Source organism: Numenius arquata, chromosome 8 (genome assembly GCF_964106895.1).
Source record: "Numenius arquata chromosome 8, bNumArq3.hap1.1, whole genome shotgun sequence".
Classification (NCBI taxonomy): domain Eukaryota; kingdom Metazoa; phylum Chordata; class Aves; order Charadriiformes; family Scolopacidae; genus Numenius; species Numenius arquata.
The window spans coordinates 56357836-56363571 of NC_133583.1; positions in this window are offsets into that span (position 1 = coordinate 56357836).

Consider the following 5736-nt stretch of genomic DNA (forward strand, 5'->3'; position numbering starts at 1 on the left):
GAAGGAAATATTATTCCAGGACACGATGTAACCAGGGTAATCCCACTGCTTCCAGCGCAGGAAAAAACTAGTGCTTAGGTGGATCCTGACCATGGCCTCAGCTTGTGCAAATTATTACATCTCTACGGATACACATTGTCTGAATATCTAAATAGAGGGGTTTTCCTAGAAAACAGGTAGCTTTGGATATATTGTGCAACTTCCTAGAGGGATTTTGTTTCATGGTTAGGGATCTTCCCACAGCAAGCAGGGGAAAGGACAGACTTCAGCACCTCGGCTGCTCTGACCTCATTAACCCACCTCATTCTGCATTCCCTACCTCAGGCCATGCGTGTCCTGCTCTGAACCGCTGTTTCATTCTTTTTCTCACTATCATCCAGAATATTCTGCAAAATACCGGCAGGTGCCGCCACTCGCCTAGCAATAGCCCAGGGCTGGGCTGCTACACAGGCAGGAGGGGGCACAGAGCCTCCTCCATGCTCTGGTCACCCTCGGAGTGGGGATGGAAATAAAGTCAGGAAGGCTTCAGATTGAAGCACATCATGTCTCCAAGCTTCAAGAGCGCGAAACACTGAAGCCTTGACAGCAAGGTACATTTCTCCGTGGCAGGTCATCTCATGGAGACTGTATAGCTCAAGCTGCAGGTACCCATGTTCCTTCAAGAGGAAATGAGGCCTCATGGACTCAAACTTTCTCTCCCACCACTATTTCCTCAGTTTCCAGCGAGACATTTGGCAGCTGCCCTGTCTTTGCTGGGACTATCCAGCTGGGGATGCCCATCCTTGAGCAGGGGAAGCAGACAGTGGTTAGACATCCTCCTCCAGACCTAGCTGTGCCAGATAGAGACTTGACACCTAGAGCTGTTCCAGACCAAGGACTCGTCTCCTCCCGCGAGTCCACAGATGCAGGAGGAACAAGTGCTGGGAGGAGCCTCCCTGCTGAATCAGAAGATGCTTCATATGCTTCAGTTCTGGAACAAAGGCCAAGCAAGTGCAATCGTGGCTGCTAAGACTGTTTTATGCCCTGGGTCACCATGACTTCGCTGTATGCACAAGCTGTACAGCAAATACTGATTCACCCAATGTTGTCACTACATTCATGAGCTAGATGGGTGTCTCCCCTGCTTGTGTACTTTTGAAAGCCAGTCATTGGCCTCTCTCCCCATGACAGCAGTAGAATGGGGGGGAGATTAACTCATATTAGCCTTCTTGTTCAACATTCCTAGTTGCCGAGGGCTGTGGTCATGGGTCATAGCATGACCAACAGCTAGCCCAGTTGCCTCTTCCCTCTGTTAATGAAGTCACCATCACCAAAACAGACCTTTCAGTTGAGGCAGACAGGCCATCTTCAGTCCCCAAAGTTAGTCCCTGGGGGTTGCTTCATTTCAGGTCAGATATAAAAGGTGAAATTGCAATTTGGGATAAAAAAACATCCAGAGGAATACAACTGCTTGCCTGAATACCCTCTTCCTTAGGCCAACTGGGAAGAACACACGTAATAAATAACCAGAGACTTGCCCATCTGCCCATTCACTCCTAGCTGGTGACCAAAGAAAAACAGATAGTAGCCTAAGGCTAGCTCAGGCTGGGGTGAAATTGTACCTCACAGCAACTAGGAAAAAGCCAGGACATAGACAATTGCTGGTGCAATGGTGCTAGTCGTGCCAACTGGTGTCCTTGTAGCCAGACAGCACTGAAACACCAGCAAGTTCCCTGCCCTCATGGTTCTGGGCATTCTGGTGGTAGGTGACACCAAAAACAGCTCCTGGCCCATGTTACCCACAGAAACTACGCAGCCTTCCACCACCAGAGCACAGTTAGTCTAACTCTGCCCTGAGCACACACAAGGCCATATCTCACCAAGCCCAACTCAAAGCTTACGCAGAGCAGTGAGGAGAAAAAGTTTAAACAAGTTTGATACTTCAGTTTTTCCAGGCTGATACCAGCCGAGATCAGGTCATTGCCACGACAATAATTTTCTCAGGGTCTACAGGTGCTTTTGCAGACACTCAGCCTCTGCTCCAGACAGCATGAGCCCCTGTTGTCACAGCCACACAAGTAGAGGCTTGAGATGATGCTGCCTGGGAGCTGAATGCACATGAGGACAATGAGAGATCATCTGTAAAAGGTGAGGGAAACAGGAGGGGAGAAAGAACATTACATGAAGGGCATCCCAGTTTACCAAATCCAGTCCTCAAAGCGTGCTCTTTACCTTTGTCAGGAACAGACGGTTGTAACTGGCCTCAGCATTATGGCTGGTCACAAACCGGATCTTCGAGAAACTCAAAAGAAGCTGAAAACTCCAGTTCCCCAAGCAGGGCTTCTGAGGGAGGAGAAGAATGAAGCAGAACAGATACAGGTAAGGTGAGCTGCGCAGAGCAAACAAGCAGAGTTGAAGTATTAATCTCTCCTTCGTGTACTGAAATCCCTCCTTCTACTCCAGCAGGCAACAAAACTGAATTTCAAAAGGACACAATTGAAATTGTGAGGCCTTTGTGTAACTGTTACAGTACAGACAGAGGTGGGAGGTGTTACCATAAGCATTCTGTTAGTGCAGGGCAAAACAAGCTCTCTGGTGGGAGAAATAACAAAACTTTGTTATAAATAACCTGGTTGCAAACGAGCTGTCGATTCACACACAGCAGTTTATTTACAAAGGCATGCCAAGCCCAGACTTGTTTTTGTTTTAATTTACTGCACCACAGATAGTAAAAAAGAAACAACCAAACAAAAACTGAGCCAAGGGGATTGTCTCTGTGAGTGTGCCTGTCTCTTAGAGATTGCCCATAGCCCTTTAAGGCAGCACAAAGCCCTTTTTTATAGTGGTTTTAAAATGACCTCCTAAATTAAGACAGCAGGGTCAAACTGACCACACATTATCTAGCGATGTACTCAACTATTGCCTCATAACATACAGATTTGTTTATAGCTCATGCAGTTAGAAAAAAAGAAATTCCTCAGATCACTGTGACTTATCTTTTACAAACAAGTCTCTTTTCAATAACTAGCATATTTGGGGAAAAGCATATGGTAGTCTTGAATCCATCTCTGTCTTGCAGAGACTGCAAGAAATGACCAGCATCTCCAAAACCCACCTTAACACTACAGATCCCTCCCTCCCTCCTGCCTCCCCAGTTAATTGGCAGATCATTCTAGAGGCCTTTGAGGAAAAAAAACCTCTAAAGAGGGGTTCAACCAGTCTCCATTCTGGACGTGGTTGTTTACACCTGCAGTTAGCTTCCTCAAACATTCATCTGTATTATTTCTCTCCATCAGTCCATAAATAGATTAATCTCTCACACCATGCATACACAACACAGGTAGTAAAATAAACTTAAGTCATAAAAAAAACAAACAAACAAAAAAAAAAAATCCAGGACAGCACACCTTAAGAATGTTCAGCTTGTAAAAATCCAGTCCTCAGCACTGGGACGTGCCAGGACTAGAATTACTGGTACAACCTCGATTCATGCCTAGTATAAATGAGTTATAGTACTGGCTTTATAGCATAGCCCCACACTTATTTTGCCTGGGAATCTATATATTCAATGCACTGAAGATAGTGATTGCTGAATGAGCAGCTAGTCCCTCTTCTCTCTTTGTTGGCATAGTGTCCGGACCACACACTGAATATATTTACTGCACATCAGCCAAGCCCATCACAGAATAAAGCGTTATTAATTTTCTCCAGGGCATTTCTTTGGTGTCCATCACTGCAGGAGCCTACCCACTGCAAACAGATACTTAATTATCATTATTGGAGGTGAGGAAGGGCAGGGTGAGACTAAACCCCATTTACAACAGAGGCCCAGAAGCCAAAAGCTTCAGTTTGAGTGCTAAACTTGTGACAAAGACTGGCTGCTTCCTCCACCCCTTCCTCCAGGTTATTTAGCATTTCCCATGATTGTAGATGGTAGAGCACATTTCCAGTTCCATCAGTTAAACTCAGCCTTTGGTGTCCCAAACAGAGCATCTGGAAACTGGGAGATTTGCAAAGAGTGGCCACCCGTGAAGAGCTTCCTACTTCTGGAACTGACTTTTTAGGGGAACTACATAAAGAAAAAAGACAGCAGAGAACTCTTATGCCATCACCACCTATTAGAAAAGTCAGGCAGCATATCCAGCAGGCCACCCAAGGAACTATTCCCCCTTGAACTTGTGTTTTGATCTCATGGCAGGCTCCAGACACCATGTTCATTTATCTCTTGACTGACTAGCTCTACTGCAGTCCCAACATTTTGGCAAGGGCAGAAAGGTGAGGTCTTCTCCAATTTAGTTTTTGTCTTCTGAAATCAGAGTAGGGTTTGCTCTCTCAGGCTGTTTTCTCAGACACATGGGAGCTGCGCAGTTTGTTTATATGACAGGTTTGTCCAAAGCTGATATGCCAGATACAAACCTCTACCATGATTCTGCAGCGAGGGGAAGCAAAACTGATGCGAGAACATCCTCTGACAACACAAGAGCTTGGCAAACCACACTCCGGGTATGTCCACAGCACCCAACTGCATTTGATCCACATAGCAAACATGTTAACGCAATACTGGTGATGAAGAATATCAAGACCACAGGGGGAAGAGGGTGTGTGGATAGTGGGGAGGCTCCCCAACTTGCAGCATCTGTGATGATTCCACACAGACCTTCATCCTTTTATTCTGTATTTGTATAAAGGTGGTGATGGGAGTGGTGGGAGCATGGCTGCCATCAGCTGTGAAGCTCTGCAGCTATGAAATGCCAGCCTGAACATGCAAACCACTGCAAGCTGCCACCGTTCATCCCCTGGGGAAAGGAGACAGCACCGCACATGGCAAGAAGTACCTACACAGCTGAAGGTGCTCTTAGGGCCACCTCATATGGATTCACATACACCCAACCCCCAGAAGCATCAGGCCTTCCCCCAGGCAGAGCATCGGATCCCACACACGGCCAGTTCCAGTAGCTGGGAGGGTCTGGTGAGCACACAGCCCACAGACCCCATGACTTGCCTGTGACTGAGGAGAGACCAGCAAATCCATCATCAGGAGACTGATACTTCCATAGCTGCAGCTGGATGCATCTGGAGGGGCGCTCACCTTGCCCTCAGAGCCATACGTGTATCTCCGTAGGTGGGAGGACGGCTGTTCAGGGCCTTAAGACAGGGAGCACGGTACATACAATACAGCCTCTGTTCAAAGTAAGCAGCAACAGAATCGAAACCACTTCATTTCAAGGGTGCATTCAGGCCCTGAGCTGCAATTGGCATCGAGACAATTCTCCAGAGTGGCAAAAGTGCTCCTGTTGAGGGAGCAAGTCCTGCCCAGCTCCCTCGGATACAGCAGTGTGCAATCGTTTCAAGGGACAGGCCACCGCATTTGTCCACCCACAGTCTGAATTTTCAAATTTATATTATCTCAGAAAACGAAGCAGAATAGGGTTTTGTTCATAATTATAAGAGACTGCTTAAGAGCTAAAGCCTCTATTTCACTACTCCATTCTAAGAGGAAAACAGAGCAATCATCAGCACTCCAACTCCAGCTGCAGTGAAAATCATTTCAGGTACTCTTGACCACAGTCTACCTGTAGGGAGAGGCAGGTGGTTCACAGGGTTACCAGAACAGCGATCAAACCAAGTGCTATCGGTTTCGCTTGTGCATTTAGTATGCAATCCAGTGAGAAGATGCAGCTCAGCTTCGAGATGATTAAACAGATGAAAAATATTATCAGGCTTGAGGGATCCAATTTAACTGCAGTTACACAGAAA